General features: G+C 33.6%; 1 long non-coding RNA gene across 1 annotated transcript in view; it reads right to left on the minus strand.

Moving 5' to 3' along the window:
- LOC110272320 overlaps positions 164 to 8,450 on the minus strand; it is a 21,613-nt gene continuing 13,326 nt past the window's right edge. The window contains exons 2-3 of the long non-coding RNA XR_002363534.1: positions 8,211 to 8,212; positions 164 to 564 (exon numbers count right to left, since the gene is read on the minus strand). This is a non-coding gene — a long non-coding RNA (uncharacterized LOC110272320). The remainder of the gene's footprint in view (positions 565 to 8,210; positions 8,213 to 8,450) is intronic.

The raw sequence follows: 8,450 nt of genomic DNA on the forward strand, positions 1-8,450 counted from the left end.
CCTTAACTTTTAAGAATAATAATTATACCATCTACTATAAATAGAACACAACACAAATTCTAAAAGACACAACCTCGAAACAATGAGGAACATAAATAAAAACATGCAAAGACCAACATTTAAAAAGAGTAGGTCATCCTCTTCTTCAATCATAAAATCGCTCCCAAAAGAATTATTGGTAGAGATAGTTGCAAGTGTAGCCTCTCATTCATTCATTGACCTCCACAACGTGAAGAAGAGTTGCAAGGATCTTCTTGAAGCTGCGGAAGACAACTATGTTTATCGACGAGTCTCTCTGGACAAACTCTCCTTTATCCCAAGGTCTTCTAATGATAAAGAATTGTCATTCTTGAAGCGTTGCAAGGAAAATCAAAACACAGAGAGCTTGTATAGAGAAGGATTGCGAGAATACTTAGGGAATGGGAACGCCAAAGGTCTTAGACTTTTGGATATGGCGGCTAAAGAGGGTCATAAAGAAGCAAAATATGTGTATGGCATGATCTTGTTGTGTTCATCAAGACAAGATAAAAAGTTAATCGAATTGGGGTTACGGCATTTGCGTTTCTTGAGAGAGTCTAAGTGTGTTGTAAGAACAAGGAAAAAGGTAGAAGAATTCGTTAGAATAATAATGTGGAAAAACAATGGAATGATTATTAGTAGGATAAATAGAAAATTACTTTTGTGTCCATTCAAGAACACATGTAAAGGGTGGAGAGTGAAGAAAGGACGATGGACACTACATGATGATGACGACGATGATATTGTTATTGACTCGTGTGAATATTGTAGATGGGATTACAAGTTAAAGTTCTTTTATGGGTTGATGAACATCAATTAGTTCTAACTATATCATTCATCATGGGGTTCTTTAATTTTTTTTTATATTAGTTATCTTATATTACAAGATTTTAGAAGTTATATTATTCTTACGACAATAGATGCTTCTGTTCATTACTTGTATTATTTTTCTTTTCTTTTTTTTAATATAAATGAGTTAAACAAAATATTTAAAGACTATGGAGGCTGAACTATGAATCAAACATAACCACAATTTATAGAGTTTATTTTGGTGAACTTCTAAAAAGAATATTTTTTTGAGTTATTCTTTTTTTAAAGATTTTATAAAAAAGATAAAAATAATTTTATATTTAGATATTTCATTTAAAATTAAATAAAAATACTTTAATTAAAAAAATATCTTTTTAACTCAAAAAAGTTAATCTAAAATAATTCTTAATGACACCCAAATAAAACACATTTACAAATATCAATTTTTGCCGTGAATATTATCTTATATATAGTTAATTTGAGTAAGTAAATTATCTTTTAGAGGAGTACTTTTGTTTTTTCGAACTTTTTTTATAATAGAAAAAAAAATTGATTTAATGTACTATTGAAAAATTTTTCACTACTAATTTCCTTGATTAAAAAGAAAATTATTCCCAATACTTTGAGTAGTTGGACTAGTTTTTACCATGCTAGAAAATTTGAAATTTAGAACGGATAATTATGATTATACAGAGATTTGTTGAAATTTACTTGAACATAGATTTCAAGAAAATTTTTTTAAAGAAATACATAATATGGGTTATGCTATGTGTACACTAAAATTAGTCATTAAAATCAGTCACTAATATAAAATGAGAAAGTCTAGAGAACCAGCATTTTTGTTGAAATCTGGCCGGCACTTAACCATCAAAGGAAAAATAATTAATCCTACACCATTAAATCTCATCTCACACCATTGAAAATATTGATGATGGCTAATTGATGGCTAAACATCACAAATTCTGCTGGCCCCCTAGCACTCCTCATATAAAATACATGCTGGAATATAAATACACATTAAAAATAAATTAAACCACATGTATTTATACACAAATACATTGATGGTTGATTTTGGTGTACAAATAGTATTTTTCTTTTTTTTTTTTTTGTGTGATATTGACAATATTAGATACAATGGCATTTTGAATTTTTAACAATTAGAATTTGCATGGTATTATTGTATAATGAGAGAAAAAGAGAGTGTGACTGTGTATCATAACTCATAAGAAATTGCATATAAAGAAGACATAGAGCACATATGTGTGCGAAACAGGGGCATAAATCTCACTTTCAACCTTTATTTTTTTTAGTTCTTTTAAATCGAGCGAAAAAAAATAGAAAAAGGCGAAAAAAGGTGTGAGCAACAATGAGAATGGCCGTCAAAGTGAAAAACAGTGTGAGGTAATTGGTTCTGCCGGTGAAAGCAATAGGAGAGAGTGTGTGAGAGGTGTGCATCTAGTGGTAGAGCGGATGGATGAACAAACGATGAACTTCAAGCGGATCTTCCATTCTACGAAAATTGTTAAATCACTTTTTCGTAGTTCTCAATAGATCCTAGATTTTAGAAAGTGCCTACAGCTATGCACTTTCGGCTAGTTCAAATGCAACCATCCGGATGAAATTTGCTTCAGCAGAAGCTATTTCATGTATTTGGGGAGGAGAATCTTTAGATTCGTTGTGGTATGGAGGGTTCAAAGGGGATGAGAGTCTCCTTTAAGAATAAGGTGGTGGGAATGACTAGTCTTAAGCCTTTCACGATAGATGATGCTCTTAATGGGGATAATTTAGCTATCAGTGACAGATAAACAAGGAGATCCAAACCCACCATCTGTAACGTTCGTGGAGGAAGAGAGAAGGTCACTTTTAGTACCATATGCGGGATCTATTATCATCAAAGTACTTAAAAAGCATGTGAGTTATACAGCCATAGTTCATTATCTCAAGAGCATATGGCGATTGCAAGGCGGATACGATGTCATAGATGTTGGTTATCGATATTTTTTTGTGAAATGTGATCTCATGGAAGACAAAGATAGCATTCTCTTAGGTGGCCCGTGGAGGTTAGGAGGGCATTATTTGGCGGTCAAGTCTTGGTCACCTGATTTTTGACCTTGTGAGGAGTTCATTGGCTCAACGCTTATTTGAGTGTGCATTGTGGGCTTGAACATATGGTACTACCAAGAGAGAGCGATGTATCGCATAGCTGCGACCATTGGCAACCCATGAAAGTGGACATGGCAACAAAAGAGGCGGAACATAGGCGTTTGGCTAGAGTGCGCGTCTAGATTAATGTGGAATTGCCGGTTGTGACTGATATAATTGTTTACGGACACAAATACCAAGAGCATTATGAGAATTTAAAATTGGTGTGTGAGTAGTTCAAGTGCTTTGGGCATAATAAGAAAGCTTGCACGAGAGTATAAGGAGAGCAACCGGTGGAGGAGTCGCGCACGATGTTGTTGCACCACGAGAAGAGGCAGTGCCATCGAAGGAACCAATGGAAGCTGAGGGGAGCACAAAGAGAAAAAAAAAATCAAAATCAAATTCAAAATTCAAAAGTCTTGTTTGAATTTGGAAAGAATCATCTAGTTAATGAACCAAATCAGGAAGGAGAGCATATCAGAGGAGACGTTGCACGAAAATGTTGAGAATAGGTAAGAGAATCATGCACATGAGGAGTGGATCAAGTTACTAGGAGAAAAGACAAAAAAATTGTTGAATAAGTAGACGAAGGTGTGAGGTTTGGGCTGAAATCTAATAAGTCCAATTAAAAAAGGCTTCCATGTTCAATATAGTGCCAACAATCAGCATGGGTCATCTAGCCATGGGTTAAAACATGGGAATAAAGTTTCAACTACTAAGAAAGGGAAGTGTGTCTAATATAAATAGAGGAAATGTGCAATATGACAAGGGGAGCTCTAGTGTGAAGACGCCATCCTTTGCGACAAGGAGGAAACATGTGCAGCCCAATTTTCTTCAAAATTTTCCCATTGATATTGGGCCAAACACTAATGTGGTAGTTAAAACAGAGGCCTTCCGACAGCAAAAGGAGGCGTTGTCATCTCTCTAATTCCAGTTTTGTGGTAATTATAATCCATGTTATTGGCATACTCTATCCTTATCTTTTATTTATTTTATGGATAGTTACAATTTTAATACTTTGGCTTAGAATATAATTAAGAGGAGCCTCTGATAAGATGGCTCGGGTTCACTGCAAAGAGCTTGTTCACAAATATCACCCTTCTTTTTTCTTTTTGTTGGAAACTCATATTGCTTTTGTCAGAATGAAAATATTTTGGAGTGATTTGGGTTATTCAGCTGTAACAATTTCTGAATCGCAAGGTCAATGAGGTCGTATATGATTTTTATCAGCTGTTTCTATTAATCATTACAAGGTAGTTAGTGTTATAAAACAGTACATTACTGTGGAGATACTTATTTATGGATAGTAAGTCATGGATGTGTAGTACTATTTATAAAAGTCCTAATATGGGGATCAGACAGGAATTATGATATCATTTGATAGAGTTGGCAGAACAAGTTCAGCTTTCGTGGTTAACAGTTAGAGATTTTAATAATATCTTGCTCTCGTCTGAAGTGAAAGGGGACTTGTTTGACTGTAGAAGGGCAGAGAGTTTTGCTGATACTTTAGATAGGTGTGGGCTTGTTGATATTGGTTCCACTGGGAGAGAATATACTTGGTACAAGAGGGTATCTAAAGGTAAAGATGTTGCTAAGAGACTAGATAGGGCCTGTGCTAATCAGTAATGGTGTCTGAACTTTTCGAAAGTGTCTTCGGAGACTTTGTATAGGTTACATTTAGATCATTGTCCCATTATTATTCGTTGCAAGAGGTTTATCCACTCTAAGTAGGACCAGAAACCTTTTCGATTCCAAACTGCTTGGACAACTCATCCCAAATACTCTAGTATCGCTAAAGATGCATGGAATAAGAGAACTCCTAATGTGATTGCAAGTCTTAAAGAGGTGCAAAAGAAGTCTTTGAAATTCAATAAGGAGGTTGTTGGCAATGTCTTCATAAAAAAGAAGCAGTTAGAAGTTCAGTTAGTGAAATACAGAAGTTGTTGGAATCATCAAATAATCCACGTCTTTGGGATAAGGAGAAAGAGTTTAATGATGAGTATAATACTATCTTTTTGCAGGAAGAACTTCTCTGGTATCAAAAACCAAGAGAGCAATAAGTGAGGTTTGGTGATAGAAACATCAGTTTTTTCCACATGCAGATCATAATCTGCAGGCGAAGGAGAAAAATTCATGGTTTCATTTTGGAAGATGGTTCTTGGACCGAGGATCTAGATGTCTTGAAAGCAGAGATAAATAAATTTTTCTAGAGGCTTTTCTGTAGAAAGGAGAAGGTTGATATTGATGTCCTTGGAGATGTCCCTCTTCCGCAGTTAAGTCAAGAGGCGTGGAGCCTGTTTCTTTAGAGGAAGTCAAGAAGGAAGTTATGGGTATGCATTGTTTAAGTCATTAGGTCCGGTTGGATTTCAGGTTTATTTCTTTAAGAAATTTTAGGAGCACATTAGGAAAGATGTTCACCATATTGTGAGCATGGAATTCTTTGAAGGACAATTGGATATGACAGTTTTTGAAATTCTCATTGTGTTTATTCCCGATGTGGAGACTCTTACAACTTTTAAAGATCTCCGTCCCATCAGCTGTGTTATATGGTGTATAAGATTGTTACTAAAGTGCTGGTAAATCGTTTGAGGCCTTATCTTTCTAACATCATTGGTCCTCTTCAAAGAGGATTTATTTTAGGGTGGGGTACAATTAAAAATATTGTTATAGTTCAAGAGATTCTCTATTTTATAAGAAAGACAAAGTCCAAGAAAGGCATCTTAGCTTTTGAAATTGATTTAGAGAAGGCATATGACAGAGTGGACTAGAGATTTTTGGAGCACTCTCTTTTCAATTTTAGTTTTTCTATCAGTATAACCAGGTTAATTATGAATTGTGTAACTTCTTCCTCCCTTTCGATTATTTGGAATGGTGGAAAGCTTGAGAGTTTCAATCCGAAGAGGGCTCAGATAAGAGAATCCAATGTCACCTTATCTATTTGTTCTTTGTATGGATACATTGGCCTGTTATATTTCTCATAAGGTGTCTGAAGGAGTGTGGAAGCCAGTAGCTATGTCTAGAAAGGGACTCAAGGTATCACATCTAATGTTTTCAGATGATCTTTTACTTTTCTGCACAACTAAGGAAACACAAGTCACTATGATCATGGAGGTTTTGAACACATTCTAGAAAACTTCTGGGTTGAAGGCTAACTTCGAGAAATCTAAAGCTATTTGTTTAAAACATGTTTCCAATGCCAGAAAGAAGATGTTTACTGGGATCTCATCAGTTCTATTTACTCAAAATTTTAAAAAATACTTAGGGTTATGCGAGATATGATGAAAATTGGAAAAAAACGGTGTTGTTTCCAAACGGAGGGGGTCAGGAATCATTTTGTTCCTTGTTAGAGTTGACAGGGACCACTTTGTCCTCCGTTAGAGTTGACGGAACAAAAGGCCTAAGTGACTGACGGAGTTAATTGTTAGGGACCAATCGAGTAATTAATTTTAGTTGGGGACTAAAGTGCTTGGTCCGAAATTCTTTGGGGACCGAAATGGGTAAATACTCTATGTTTCAAAGTACCACCTTCTCTAGCCAACTCTCAACGGAACCAGGATGGGTTTGGAAGGAGAGCTCTAACAAATCTTATTCAACCAGAGATGGGTATTTGTGGCTGCTAAGAAGGGTTCACTAGGATGAAGGGCACAGAGCTGGAAGTGGCTGTGGCGGGTGAACAGTCCAAAGAAATCTAAGTTGCTGACATGATTAGCCATTCATGATACATTGCCGACANTGTGTCCCTGGTGTGGTGAGGAGCCAGAAACGGTGATGCATTATTTACTGCAGTGCCGAAAGGCGCAAGAGATTTAGGAGAAATTGGACCCTTTTATTCTGCAGCTGTTTTGGAAAAAAAAAAAAAAACTTATCTCTTATCTGGTTTTTGGTGGATTTAGAGGTATAGAAATCAGGAAGTATTCAATCCAGATAAAGAGTAGACATAGAATAAGGTGGTGGTTTTGGTGCGAAGATGGAAGAATGAGTCTGAACAGGGCCTTTTTCGGTCTCGACAGCTTTTTTTAGTCCATAATGTGATATGACAACCTCCTCAACTTGATTTTTCGAAAGTAAATTGTAATTCAAGTCTATTTGAGGAATTTCAAGTAGCAGAGTTTGGTTGTGTGCTAACGAATTACGCTGGTGATTGGATGAAAGGTTGCTTTGAAAATATTCTAATATGGAGTATCATAAGAGCAGAACTTTTTGCAATATGGAGAAACATGGTCTTAGCTTGGAAGTGTGGTATAAAAAAGATTCTTTGTGAAACTGATTCGAGAAAAACTTTCATTGCTGCTTAGAGGGAACCAACTTCAGATGATAGTAAAGATGCAGATATAGTGTCACATACAGGGACGGACCAAGGTTCACATAAAGGGGGGCATTTGCCCCCAGTAAGTTTGAGAAAAAAGTAATAATTATATATATGTATATATATTTGCCCTTAATATAATTATATTTTTTTTCAACAAAAATTTATAAAATTTTATTTCGAGATTTATATTAAAATAATTTTTGTTTAAGTTTAACATGTAACAATATTTATTTTATTAAACTTGATTTAATATCACAACAATTTAAAATAAGTAAATAAATTAACTCAATAAAAAAATAATTAACAATGATAACATAATTTTTTAAATTAATCAATCAGTTAATTATCAAAATAAAATTTTCTAAATATAAACAAAATTATGAGTATCTTTTTTATCTTCAAAAATTAGTTGACATAAAAAAGAATAGTATCTATCTATTAATTGATATTTTTTATTTTAAAATTATATAGTACTTTTATTTTATCTCTTAAAAAATTTTGTTTGTAACAACTATTTTAGATTAAAAAGTATTTTATGTTATAAATATCATAACAAAAAAACTTTCTAATTGAATAAGAGGTAATTAATATTTGAAAATTATAATGAGTAGTAGGACAATTGTTTAAAAATATAGAAGTTAATTTGATATATTAAAATATATATATTTTTTACACAGTCATTTAATTATATTTATTCTTTTAGATAACTATTTACATGATGAATGTAAAAAGTAATTATTTTTAATTAGATTTAAAAATAAAAAAACATAAAATTATACATAATGAATAGTATTTTAAGAATGAAAGTGTTCATTAATTTTTTTTATTTCATATCTCTAATATATTTTTAGCATAATTAACAATATTTAACAAAATTTATTTTAGTATATATATTTTTGCCCCCACTCTTAAAATTTTCTGAGTCTGTCACTGCTCACATATCCATGAAATGCTTGAAAGAGAGTGAGAGGTTCAATTCAGTTTAGTGTTATGTGAAACATTACTGACTTGATGGCAAAGTTTGGAACTTAGAGTCCGAATAAATGGTTTGAACCTCTCAGTCCGAATAAATGGTTTGAACCTCCCACAAACATTTTTAAAGCTCTCACCAAGATCATGACGCTATTTAAGTTCTAGGGATATTTTTTCTGTGTTTTTTTTATTGTACTTT

The sequence above is a fragment of the Arachis ipaensis genome, chromosome B01 (assembly GCF_000816755.2).
Source record: "Arachis ipaensis cultivar K30076 chromosome B01, Araip1.1, whole genome shotgun sequence".
Classification (NCBI taxonomy): domain Eukaryota; kingdom Viridiplantae; phylum Streptophyta; class Magnoliopsida; order Fabales; family Fabaceae; genus Arachis; species Arachis ipaensis.